The sequence below is a fragment of the Panthera leo genome, chromosome A1 (assembly GCF_018350215.1).
Source record: "Panthera leo isolate Ple1 chromosome A1, P.leo_Ple1_pat1.1, whole genome shotgun sequence".
Lineage (NCBI taxonomy): Eukaryota > Metazoa > Chordata > Mammalia > Carnivora > Felidae > Panthera > Panthera leo.
In genome coordinates, this window is record NC_056679.1 from 82,566,462 (window position 1) to 82,579,968 (window position 13,507).

Below are 13,507 nucleotides of genomic sequence, written 5' to 3' on the forward strand. Positions count from 1 at the left end.
AATGCCAGTGTTCCTATTTCAAAGCCATGTCTCGCCACCTGGTTTGGAGAAAGGGCGGGTCCAGGCAGCTGGGACACTCCATCTTTCACACATACAGCCCCCCTCCGGGGCCTGCTGTCCTGGAGGCAGCTGGATGAATCCACTTAATCGAGTTCCTCTAAACCCACTCAATCCCTGGCGGCAGCTCTCCTGGCGGCCTGACACTTTGCTGGCTGAGGTTTTCTGGGTGAATCCTTGGTGCCCGCCCACCCGCCCTGCTTGGTCAGACAGGCCCCTCCAAGCCTTGTGATTCTAAACCCTCAGCTCAACGTTTTACAGAACTGCATGAAAAGAGGCCTACTGGCCTGTGTGCGAGGGGGAGTTTATTGGGGTGGCCTCTTAACACTAAAGTCAACGCAGGAAGGGAACAGAATTGATATACATAATGGTACTCAACTTGAAGCTTAGAAGCTGTGGCGCCAGAAGAAATCAAAGCTGAGGCTGAGGGCTACAAGAGAGCAGGATTGGGGCTTGACTAGTGGGTTCTCAATGTGCCATTTAATTAAAAAAAATCAGCCGCCTGGATGATACCAGCTTGCCCTTTAAGGCCAGAATTGGCTGACCTGGCAACCCGGGCACCTGTCCATCCCAGGATGTGATTTCCTGGAACAGAGGGTCTTCATTAGGGCTGCTGCCCTCTCAGACACGGGCTGGACCATGAGGGCCTCCCCCGCGGTGCACCTGCCCACCTGGTCACCCCCGGACTGTGTGGTCCCTGCAAGAGCAGGGTATTCTTAACACTTGGCTTGGAGGGCCCCAGGGCATAACAGATGGATGACACGTTTATGGGGTCACATGTGTGTCCTTCTGCATGGGTGAGCATGGCACAGAGCAGAGCCCTCCTCCCTCCCCTCCCCATGTCCTCTCCCTTCCCATCCTCTGACCCCCCCTGGTGGAGCGCTGGAGTGAGCAGGAGTTCTGAGCCCCCCTTGGGTTTGTTTAGCCAATAAGCAAACTTCCTAAAGTCCTGAAGTCATACATAGCACGGTGGACGGGGAAAGGTAGGGGCTCTGGTGTCACACCCTACCCCACACCTCACAGCAAGCCCCCACTCACTTCCAGCCTCTGCTGTCTTTTCTGGAGAGTGGGACACAGTCAGCCCCACCCTCGAGCTGGGGGCATCCCGTGTACATGACAACACCGGGCACCGAGTCATTTCAGGCACCCTGGGGCCTCCGGCTGGAAGCCAGGCTGAGGGAAGGTGGGACCGGTGGGGGCCACAGGTTCGCGGGTGTGACATAGTAGCTGTCTAAAGGACCAGGCTGAGGGTGTGCGTTCTAATATCCAGAAACAGGTAGCTGCCACTACCAAATGTATGAGTTAAGGTCATGTTTGCTCTCTCTTGTCAATTATAATCATCCGTTTGAATAGAGGCCACCAGAGTTTTATTAGCGACATTATTGGCTGTCACAGAATGGCTCTACTCCGTTCCTAAAGTGCCCGTACAAAACTGCAATTTCCCCTCTGCTCCCGCACTCACTCTCATGCTCAGCGTCTCCTAGGAGCTCCCCATAGCCTAAGGCCTGCCCCACTCCAGGCCTAAACTGGAAAATGAGGACCTGCCCAACTTTCCCACCTGTGCTCTGTTCCCACGGTAATGAACCAGCAGTAATCCCGAGCACCCAAGCTGTCCCCACACCTCTGCACCTCTGTGCCATTCCTTCTGCTCTCCATCCCCTGTGCTTTGAGCCCTCAGCTCCCTTATCCACTTGTCCCTTCGAGCTGGATGGTGTCAGATGCTCACATAGTAGCCTTTGTCCAGCCCGCCCTGCCTTCTTCCTGTGGATGCTCCACTTGGAGGAATCAGGGTTGGTCCAAGCCAGTCACGGCAACCACTTTTCCTGCAGCTGGTGACTGGCTGGGGAAGGGGCTCGGGACCCAGTTCTGGCCAATGAGGTATTAGAGGAAGTCTTTGGGGGCTTCTGTGAGAGATTCTCCTTCTTGAGTAGAGGTGGGCAGGGTTCAAGAAGGTGCCCCCTTGCTTCCGACTTGAGTGCTAACTGTGCAGATGTCACGGCTGGAGTGGAAGCAGCCACACGGCAACCGTGAACCAGTGACACCAATATTCTGTTAACGGTATAACGGAGAGGCAGGAGGCACCTGGGTCACTGATGACATTGTGAGCCACCAGACCACCTCTGGACCTCCCATCTCTCACATTGTCATTAAACATTCAATGTTAGATGCCTTCATAGTTTAAGCCACTCTTGGTAGGGTTTTCTGTCACTTCAGCCAAACACATCCAACTGATACAGCCTTCTAGTGTTGGTTAAAATTTCTCTGTTCTTAACTAGTTCCCCAGCAGACTTGGATCTCTGCCCCTGTCCCTGTACTCTACACCCATGAGCTACGGTGCTCTGTCTGTCTGGTTGGCCCATTCATGTTTGGTCTGTGAACACCTCTGAGACAAGCCTCTGCCTTTTCCTCTCTGGCCAACCTGACCCTGCACGCAGTGGGCCTTCGGGTCACCCCAAGGGACCTCACCACACCCTCTCCTCCCCCATCATGGCCAGAGCCTCCAGCCGTCATGAATTCTTCCAGTTCACTTTGGCCCAAGCACTGCTTCTGGACCCTGAGGGCTTTGACAGCCTCTTCAGTTTTAAGCGTGAGGTCTTTTCTAAATAGAACTTTCCAGCTGTCAGCTCTTGCCTCGTGTGTCCCTTCAAGTGCTAAGCTGTTGAGTTCTTGTCAGCTTGGCCTTTCCTGTGGCAGGCACGGGAGGCCACAGTGCACAGAAAGGAGTGCACGAGTGAGACATGGAAAGTGCAGTGATGGATACATCCCATTCTAAACCGAGTGAGACTCTTGGCATGTTCTGGAAAAGACCTCGGGTGTGCAAGTCGGGCGTCAGGTTCCCCAAGGCTCCAAGGAAAGAGATGTCCCCAGGCATAGTGGAGGGGTGAAGGCTCTTGGCCTCCCTTGTAGCAGCTCCCAATGCCGGCTGTGAATGGGGGACTGCCCTGTGGTCACAAGAGCAGGACTCTTCCAAGGAAAGCAAGGGAAAGAGAGGGATTCTAGTCCTTGGGGAACTGGGAAGGTGTGTTAGTGCTGGGGAAAGAAGGTCCCTGCCTGCCTTCAGTGCACATTGCTTTTTTGAGTCTTGTAACAGGCACATGACAGTTACCAAGTCTCAGGCACCCACAGAATGCCAGGCGTGGGGCCAGGTGCCCTGACACACGGACAGGCCATACCATGAGGCTTCTCAGGCTGCACACAGCAGAATCCAGGTGTGCAATCTTGGCTCCACACTTCCAAGCTATAGCCTTGTCACCTCCTTTCTCTGAGCCTCTGCCACGTCCTCTAAAATGGGGTCATCAGTTGCTACCTTAACAGGGTCGGTCCTATGAGGATTAATTTGGGTAATGTGACTGGCCCAGCTTATAGCAGGCCGCCAACAGATACGGTTTGAATCCATTTGGATCTCCAGGTTAGACTGTGGAGTTTTGCACTGTTATCTCAAAGTCCCCCGTGAACCTAGCCTAAATCCATACTGTCACAATTCCAGGATGCTCCATTTAGACAACTTCAAGGAACAATTGGAGTTGTTGTTGTTGTTGTTGTTTTTTGATAGCCACTGAGTGACAGAAAAACCAAATCGGCCTAAACAAGCAATCAAACGAAGCAGGAGAGAATGATTTACGTACCTAAGAAGGCTAAGGGCAGACAGTTTTAGGCAAGGCCGTACCTGGGTGCTTGATGACATCAGTAGCAATCATCTTTCCCGACCTCTTGGCCTTGCTTACTTTCCTCTGTGCTGGTGTCATTCTCAGCTGGGCTTTTCTGTTAGGAAAGCAAGATGGCCCCCAACAGTCACCTTCAGCCTCCCAACAGAAAAAGAACCCCTCATTCCCTATGATTCCAGCCCTAAGGTCTGGACCCACTGGGACCTGACTGGCACATACCCAGTGCTGAGCCAATCACTGTGGCCAGGGAGGATGGCCAGATTGAGGTCGTGTGACCACCCTCCCTAAGGAAACTCCTGAGCTGTTCAACCTGTTTTCCTGGGTGGGAGTGAACCTGAGAGAACAGAGGTTAGTGTCCAGTTGCTGCCCTCCTCTGTGCTCAATATCCTGGGTTGCACCTGCTCTTATCCTCTTCCCGCCACCCCACTGTCTTCGTGGCAGCACTTCTTACCTTCCCCCACTGCTTTCTTCGGTACCATTTCACCCATACCAAAAAGGAACACGACTTCCTGTTTGAATTCAGGATCTGGGGCCCAAGCCCAGCTTCAAGATTTTTTTTTTTTTTTTTTTTTGCGTCCCGGTATAATCGTTTATTCAGTCAACCAGTGTCCAATGAGTACCTACTATGTGCTCCAGTGAGTTTTCAGGGTCTAATTATTCTGGGTTTCTGGGGGGAAATCCCAGGAGCCTTCCAAGGAAATGAGTTTTGTCTGAGCAAGCATCTAGAGGCTAGCTTCCAGTCCCTCGGTGCCACCCACTGTGTGGCCCCGAGGGAAGTCTTTCCCCTCTCTGGACTTGTGCTTTCTTATCTGCAAAATGAGGCACTGGGAAAGTTGAAATCCTGGAGCCCTCTCAGCTCTGACATCCTGTGTGGTTGGGTCTTAGAACAAGCTTCTCCAGGCGAGTCAGCCTGTAAGCACCATGGACAGTGACCACAATACTCCCTCTGCTGCCACAGGGAGCATCTTGTTTGCTGTCCCCGTGGGTGCGCTGAACTGAGTCCACAACCATACAGTTCTGTGTCTGAACCTTCCACTTCTTGGCTAATGAGAACATCCAGGGCAGAGGAGACCCCACGGCTTTCTGTGCCTGTGTGGACCCCAAGGCTCTAAATTCCTGTAAGGTGGCCTAATGCTGCTGCTACAGAAATTCTCTTTTGAGGTGTTTGTGAATCCCAAGCCCTCCCACCACCGAAAGTCAAGTCTGGAACTCTGAAAAGAAAGCATAGGGAGGGAGGCTACATGGAGGAGAGGAGAGGATTCTATAGAGGTTGCTATATGTCCATGGAGTCCATCCTTCCTCTGCCTCCCTGTCCCTCCCTTCTTCTTCTCTCACCCACTCCCCTTTCTCTGTTATAGCCGAAATTGGTCATAGCCCCGTGGAAGAAGAAAGATGCCTGATGTGTCAGTAGGGAGGCAAGGGATCCTTTTGAGGCATGCCCAGTGGGAGGACTTTCTTTTTCTTCTGGTTGAGTCTAGTTTCTCTTCACTCTTAACACTTGGAGACATGAATTAATTCCCTTGGTCACTGTGTCACTCATTTGTCAGCTCACTCGCCTGCTCACCACATCCATGTGTTCCCATCTTTATTTAGTTCAGCCGTTTTTGTTTTTTTTTCAAGCAAGAAGGGAGATTTCTTAGGAGAACATAGAGAACCCAAGGACAAGTAGAGAATAGAGTAGCTGGTCCTCCCCAAAGATGGGAGCCAGCAACTGTTTAAGACATGAGAAGCCAAGCCTGCTGTATCTTTTCACCATTCTGGCATCACACATTCACTCACCTCTGCTCCTCTTTGTACATCACTAGATCCTTCCATCTTTTAAACCTCTTGGCTTCTCTCCATTTCCACTGCCATGACCCTAGTGTAAAGTACTTTTCTTTTTTTTTCCCTGGGAAACTGAGGCAGCCTCCAGAATTTTCTCCCGAATCCCACCCTTGCCCGTTTCCAATCTGTGTCTCTCACTACAGCCAGAGGGATTTTTAGAAATGAACAGTTTATTCAACAGATTTCACTGATCCTAGGAAAGACGTCAAAATCATAAGCACGGTGTGGAACTGGATTACCACTCCCCCACATTCGGTGCCCTGTATCGAAGTGCCCTGCTCGGTTGGAGGATTATACAGCATGGCCCATGTTGTCCTCAGGCATGGCAGAGGGGCTGGTGAACAGTGAAAACAGATGTGAGCACACGCTTTAAGAACCAGTGAGTAATTTACCACTTTTCTTTTCCTTTTTCCACGACAATGGCAATATTCCAGACAGAGACAGACTGCTCTGTCAACCTGAGTCCAGAGGGGAGAGGAGACGAAGGAGAGCCACATGTGCGTGTAGTCTGAGACATAAAGAAACTTTATTGTAGGCCACGGAGATTTAGAGAATTGTGTGTTATGCAGCATAACCCATCCTAACCTAACCGATATGCATAATCCATGAACTCTTGCCCATCGCCCCATTGCTTTGCTGAGGCACCACTGGCCTTTCGGTCCTTACACAAGTTGCTCCCTCCCACCTTACAACATTTGTCTGTGACTCTCTCTCTCCTGGGAAAGTTCTTCACTCCCATTGTTGGGCAGTTGACAGTTACTCACCAATGAGGTCTTGGCTTCACTGTGAAATACTCAGGAAAGGATTGCCTGGTCTCTGTTCAGAATACCTAGAATTTACCTTCTTTGTCATTAGAGCTCTTTCACTACACTCTAAGTTTGAGGAAAACAGAGCCCAGGGATTTAGATCATGCTTCTTTGAGGCCCTACTCCACCCCCCCACCAATGTGCCCGGGCCCATGTTGAGGGGCTGGAGGTAACGGGGGTACATCAGCCCTGTGCCCTGCTCCCACCACCTGCCCCGTGACGGGGGAGATAGGTGTGCAAGCAGCAACATTTGAACCCATTATGATCGTTCTAGCAGGAAATTAGTGTAAAGAGGCCAGCAAGAAGGCAAGGAGACTGCCTGGAAGAGGGGGAGTCAGAGATGACTTTGAGTAGGATTTGGAGATGTCCAGGTGGGGGGAGCTTCCTGGGAGAGTGGGCGATGGGGGGATCTGATGGAGGGATTGTAGGGCAAGAAGTGGTGCCCAGAGTTTCCAGGACTTGAAAGAGGATGAACCCAGGAGAAGTTGGAACCAGAAGTAAATATCTGGCATCTGTGTGTATTCCTGGGAACACAAGTGAGCATTCCTGTTGGAGTGCCTTTGCAAGCCCATGGTGTTTGCTTCTTGGGGAAGAGGGATGGTGATAAAGATGACAGTGGGTTCCAAGCCCTTTCACACAGTGGATATCAGTGGCAGGCTCTGATCCGAGGTTGTGGTGGGTGTGTGTGGGCAGCTGTGTTCCAAGACACAGCAGCAGGAGAGACATCTTTGTCTCCACTCTGCTCATTGGACACGTCTGGATGCCTTAAATTCCTGACCTTGTCTTCTAAGAAAACCCACCACGGTTCTTTCTAGCGAATCAAGGCTTCCTGTGTACATAGCCCAGTAGTCATTTAAAACATGTATCAGGTGAACAAAATGAAAGAGAGACGAATCGCCGAAGCATCACGTCCCTGGGTATGATGTCTCTCCACATGATCTCGTTATTAAAAGAATCCGCAGGGACACGGATGAAACCAGATGCTTCATGATTAGGGGCTGTGGTCACTCAGCAGGCCCCTGCTCTGGGGAAATGAGGTGTTTCCTGGGGTTTGAGGGCCCTGATGGGACATGACAGAAAAGCTTCTCAGCCTCCCAGAAGGTTGGAGGGTGGGCAGTGATGCTGGAGAATTCACCCACCTCTGTGGCCCTTGAGTTTCTCACTGTTGGAATAGGGAGGGAGGTACCATTCCCCGACTGCCAACCTCACTGGCTGTGCGGCTTAGGCAGTAGGTGGACAGTTCTCGGAGAAGCCCATTGATTCCAAGGAATTGTGGCTGTTTGATGGTATTATTTTGTGAGGTGGACCCTGCTGGGCTCCCCATACTGGAGGGGACAGACACCCACAGAAACTGGACCAGACCCAGCACACAAGCTCTCCTCAGAAAAGCTGACCTCTGTGTGGTGGTTGTCTAGAGGAAGGGACGTCAGCGGTCACTGGGGGGGGTGGGGGTGGGAGGTAGATGGAATAGCACAACCAAGGAGGAGTCTTGTGAGCTGGGACCATAAGGGGAGGAAGAGGGGACAGGCGGGGGCAGGGGGGGCAGGTAGGGAGGGGAGCAGAGGAGCAAAGGCCTGCAGGCCCAGACAGGCCTAGGCGGTGGTGAAAGGAATGCCATCCTCCTGCCTCAGAGAGCTTGTTGAATCTGGCACAATGGGGCCGCTTCCATGGCTCTTTGGGCTAGAGGGTGTTGCTGAGCTCCTGCCTGGCCCTTTGCCTGTCTTGCCGTTTTCAGGTCCAGCAGAGCTCACCCGCAGAGTGTAGACATGAGCCTGCCCACCCGACGGATGAGAGCACGGGCTCTGGTCAGATGATGGGGGGGGCAGGGACCCCCCCACGGCGGACCAGAGGCCACAGGCGTGGGCTGTGTAGAAGCTGAGGCTGCACGCTGCCAGGGTCCGGCTAGGGTCAGTTCCAAAGCCAGTCGGCTCCTCCCTAGGGCCCCTGCCTCTCAGACTAGCTAGTGACTGCTGGTGAGGCTTCAGAACCTTCCAGGCCACAGCTGGATGGACTCTCTCCAGATCAGCATGTAAGTATCACTTAGTGTGCCCTCTCAGACTGGCATCCCTGGCAGCCTGCAGGGCCCAGCTGTGGAGTCCAATGCTGCGTGTCTGTGCTCCATGTGAAACAGTGCTGCAATCCATGAGTAGTGTCCGCAGCGGGTGAGGAAGGGGAGACCTGGGTTATGCACGCCAGCCATTTGCCACTCCTGGTACACCCCCTTATCTTGCATATGGAGAAACTGAGGCCCAGAGGGAAGAATGCCCTCGTCCAATTGCCTGTCCTTTCACTTCCCACTCTGGCCTCTTGACGGAACTCTTGGTACCCCCCGTGACACCACGTGAAAACAGTGAACTATGTGTGTGACAAGGAAATCATACTGGATATGTCTGGACCCACACCATGTTTCTCTTCTTGTTTTTCTCCTTTGCCTCTGTTCTGTTTTAATACTTCGTGTGTTTCGTGCATTATGAAGGATGGTGAGACAATGAACATCCGTGGGCCCGCAGCTCAACTCCAGAACTAGAACATTCCCAGTCACTTCCATCTTCTCCTTGCCTGGAGGTCACCCCTCTCTGCAATTTGGTGTTTGTTTGTTTGCCATTCTCTTGCTCACAGGCCGACTGAATAAGCCTAAACATTAGATTGCTTCTTTGTTCTCAAGCGGTAAAAACTTGCTCTCTGTATGTAGATCTCTAAAATTTGCATTTTTGTACTCAACATTTCCCTGTCTCTAAGCTTGAGCTGTGCTACTGTGTAGCTGGAGTTTGCTGTCACCAGTGTGGAAAGAAATTGTGTGACTGTGCTACAATTTCTTTTTGCATCGCTCTGTCAATGAGTATCTGGGTCATTTCCTTTCTTCCCCTCCTCTTGCTAACAGTGCTGCGACGAACTCTTCTTGGGTGTGCCTTGTGTGACTCCTGGGAGTGGATTTGCAGGGTTCTAAGGTATGGGACTGGTCAACCTAACAAGAAAAGGCCAAAGTGGTTTTCAGTGTGGCCAGACCAGGTTTCACACTCATCAACCGTGGGTGCCAGCTGATCCTCTCAGACCCTCGGTGCTTTCAGATGTCACATGTCTTCCTCACTGTGAGCCTGATGGATGTGAAATCTCTCATGGGGACCTTACCTTGCACTTCCCTGCATCCTCGTGACATCCGGCAGCTTTTCCCGTGTTCATCTGTGCACTCCATTTCCTCCTCTACGACATGCCTGCTGTGGTCTTTTTGCTCATTGCCTCTCTTCTTCCTGTGGATTTGTAGGACTTCTTTATGTATTCTGGATACTGATCCTTTGCTAGTTGTACATATGCCAGAGGTCTTCTGCTTTTAGTGATTTGTCTTTTCACCCGTCATTTGGTGAAGGGAAATTTACATTTTCCTGCAGTCAAACCTATCGATTTTTTTTTTTTATGCTTACTGAGCTTTTAACACCTTGTTAAAGAAATTGTTCCCAACCCCAAGTTTGGAAAGATATTCCCCCAGAATATCCCCCTCTTCAACTTCTCTTTTTCAAATATAGATTTTTAATGTGTCTGGAATTGGTTCCGATGTCCCAGCACCGTTTACTAACTGGGCCCCCTTTCTCCAGTCACATGTCAAGAAGCCTTTTTAAAACTCCTAAGAATTGAGCTCTTCAGATCTCTGATCATTTGTAGCACACCTGCAGTCATTCATGCCTGCTGTCCGCGTGTTCTCCCCTCTCCCTCTTTTTACCATTGCGATCCCTGGTACGTGCAGGTGCCCCAGGAGGCCCTGTGTAGCCATGTATGGATATTTTTTTCTATGTTTCTTTCTTTATCATTTTTTGAGAAGGAGAGAGAGAGAGAGTGGGGAAGGGGCAAGGACAGAGAAAATCCTAAGCAGGCTCCATGCTGTCGGTGCAGAGCCTCATGTGGGGCTCAGTCCCCTGACTCTGAGATCGTGACCTGGGCTGACAGCAAGAGTCAGACGCTTAACCAACAGAGTCACCCAGGCGCCCCATCCATGGATGTTTTTGTGAGGATGAGGAAACAGGATCACAGAGGAGGGTTGAGTTTGTAATGGCCACACAACGACCGTGTTGGGTGACCCCAACGTGGAGTCTGTCTCTGATTCTCTGAAGGCGGGTTCTGTGTTCCTTCCTCTTGGTGTCTGGCTGTGCACAGTAGGGCTGGTGGGTTGGGACCCAGGACCCTGGGGCTGTCAGTGGAGGGATCAGACATGACAGCCTGCCTTTCCGTTTCCATCCCATGGGCTCCCCTGAGCTGCTGTGAAACTATTTGGGCACATTGTTCCTGGGGGCCTGAAAACCTCCTGCCACCTCTGCTTCTCACCCCTGCCTCATCCCTCCTGCTGTCCTTTTGATGATGAAGCAGCTGAGGTTTAACTCCTGCCTCTCACTCCCCACCAGCTCCTTGCCCAGTAAGGGGAGGGAGAGCCCTGGGAGCAGTACCCCAGCAGCCTCAAACCTGGAACAGAGTCGAATCCTTGCTGGGAAGGCTCCACCCTTGCTCTGAGTGATGCAGAGTCATGGCCTCTGATGATGTGGATGACAACTCACTTCTGCAGCATTTGTGATGTGCTGGGGCCCAGTCTGAGCATTCCGTGGGGGTCCTCGCCACCCTGTGAGGAGACACTGTTTTTACACTCATCTTATAGATGCGGAAGCTGAGGCTCAGAGCCGTTATGAGGCTTGCCTGGGGTCACTCAGCAGGGCAGTGATGGAGTGAGCTGCAATTTGATCCCAGGCAGTCTGGCTCCAGACTCCATGCTCTTTACCACGAGACTGCATGGTCCCTTGGGACCCCAACCAGGCCCTAGCTCTCCCTCCTGGTGACTGGTCCAGGACTCTGGGATGGGTCTGCCATGGGGCCCCTCACGGAGTACAGAAGAGCTTTGTCCCTGAACCCTGGATCCATGGTGGGTCTGGGCCTGCCCTGGGCCTCCTTGGGCCTGGAGGGTGCCCTTCCCAGCTTCCGAGGCTGAGCCAGGCCACCCGGTGTTGCTCCTGTTTGCGGCCGGGGAGTCCCAGCTCCAGTTAGAGACTTCTCTCTTTTGTAGGCTCTAGAAACTCTGAGAAGGGACCTAAATGGTGGGCCCTCGATTAAGGGGTTTCAGAAGGCAGGAGCCCCAGGGACACCTTGCTTTGTGAAGCCTCTTGTGTTCCAGGGAACTGCTCTCTGTGGCCACCTCAAGACGAGGTGTTTTTGACAAACATGTGTCACCTGCACAACACTTGTAAGCAGTTATGCCATGGCCATAAACCTGGGCTTGTGCTGCCGAGTGAGATACCAGCTCCTACATGTGGCTAAAGCACTGCCAACAGTGTCTCTGCTGGTTTGTCTGGCAGTGGGGGGTGCCAGGCTGCTTCAGGACACATCAGCTCCCAGGCAGTGGCTGTGTGCTATGAAGGTCCCAACGCCGACGTCTTTCTCAGCATCCCACCCTCCCTTCCTAACCTTCGCTGGCTCCCTCTGGATGTCTCACACTGTGGACACTTTTGCACCCAGTCATGCTAATTGCTCTGAAAAGAAATAAAGCGGACAGTGACACAGGCCATTTGGTAAGAATGATCTGTGATCTCTGGTTTGTTTAACAAAGCCTACTGGGTCAGAGCCTGAAGGAAAAGGGGGGGAGCCGTGTGGGTATCCTGGAAGAGCATGCTAGTCAGGAGAGTTGCACATGCAAAGGCCCGGAGGTCAGGTTAGGTCTTATGGGTTGGAGGCAGGTGTGTCTGGAGTGCAGTGAGAGGCACAAACCTGGGAGCAGGGTGGGAATAGGGAGCATGGTGTGGGATGGTGTGGCATTTGGGTTTCACCTGGAGTGTCATGGAAAGCGGCTGGAAGGCCCTGGGTAGGTCCAGGAAACCGTAGAGGAGGCCAGATGGCTTAGGCGCAGCCACTACCAGGCCAACTATACCTTGGTTGTAACTGTGAGGACTGTAGATCCTAGCTGTACAGCAGAACCCAGGTAACAGCAAACATGAGGGCCAGGTGAAGGTCCCAAGGCCAGCCAGTCCATCTGTCTGCAGCCAGGCCTCTGCCTATAAATCCTGCAGCCTGTGCATCCTGCCCAGAATGCTGGGATGCCTGGATCTGTTAGTTTCTGCTGCAGAATAACCACCCCGAAATGTACCAGCTTGCACCAACTGTTGAGTTAGCTGAGCAGCTAGCTGGTCGGGCAGGTCTTCCAGGCTCCCTCAAGCATGTGTGGTCAATGGCAGAGGTCGGCTGATTGCTGGCTGGCTGTTGGCCGGGGCGACTAGGGTGGTGGTGAGTAGACTACATGTGTTCCATTCTTCCAGGAGGCCATCTGGGCTTCTGCACATGGTGGTTCCAGGGTCCCAAGAGGGTGGGCACGCAAGGCCACGAGGCTCTTTGAGGCCTACGCCTGAAATTGGCACGGCATCATTTCCACCACATTCTGTCGGCCAGAGCAAGTTACGGAGCCAGTGCAGATTCAAAGCGGGGGGATCTAGACCCCTCCCCTGATGGGAAGAGCTACCCCATCGTAGTGCAAAGGGTACGGAGACAGGGGGGTGGAAGAACAGAGCTGTTTAGGGGTCAACCGCAGTGTCCCGTGTTCTTGAGAGAGGAGCAAGGCAGGAGCCGGGGCCCCAGAACAGTCAGCCATGGCTGTGTCTCTGTCGCCCTGAAGAAACCAGACCCCCAACAATCCAGGACTAGGCAGAGGAAGCTCGGACCATTTGTTACTTTGTCACCAAATGCCACATAGCCAGTAGCGATAGACTCAACAGTCCCCATGGAGGTGTCTTTCTCTGGGATGCTTACACCCAAGGACTGCAGAGATCATATGGAACATCGCACACCTTTGGCACCACCTCTTCCAGGAAGCCCTCCAGGCTTCTTCTGGGCTCTCCCAGGCTCACCCCCCCCCCCGTCACAGAAGACAGTGTATTTGTGTCCCTCATTGGTGCATGTGTGTGTCAGCCTCCTGAATCAGAAAGGCCAAGGCCGGAGGACGGGGCTGTGTCTCACTCACCCCAAATCCCTACGGCTGGGAGTGTGCACTGAGGATGAGGCTGGCAAGGTATGGGTATACTGGGGACCTGCATTCAGTGCTGACTCACAGTTGATGTCTGCAAGGGAAGGGGAGGGTCACTGTACCTGGTAGCAGGCCCCAGATGAGCTCGGCCTGGAGCGGGGACAGGGGGT

General features: G+C 52.7%; 1 long non-coding RNA gene across 3 annotated transcripts; it reads left to right on the forward strand.

Moving 5' to 3' along the window:
- Nucleotides 1–3,897: 3,897 nt before the first annotated feature.
- LOC122215587 lies at nucleotides 3,898–11,902 on the forward strand. 3 transcript variants are annotated; one of them, XR_006200470.1, is made up of 3 exons: nucleotides 3,898–4,070; nucleotides 5,744–5,925; nucleotides 8,088–8,817. It is a non-coding gene; the product is annotated as an uncharacterized LOC122215587 (long non-coding RNA). The 3 variants fall into 3 exon arrangements; XR_006200466.1 differs by lacking the exon at nucleotides 8,088–8,817 and adding an exon at nucleotides 11,502–11,902 and having other exon boundaries at nucleotides 3,899–4,070; XR_006200465.1 differs by lacking the exon at nucleotides 8,088–8,817 and adding an exon at nucleotides 8,829–9,826 and having other exon boundaries at nucleotides 3,899–4,070.
- The last annotated feature ends 1,605 nt before the right edge of the window (nucleotides 11,903–13,507 follow it).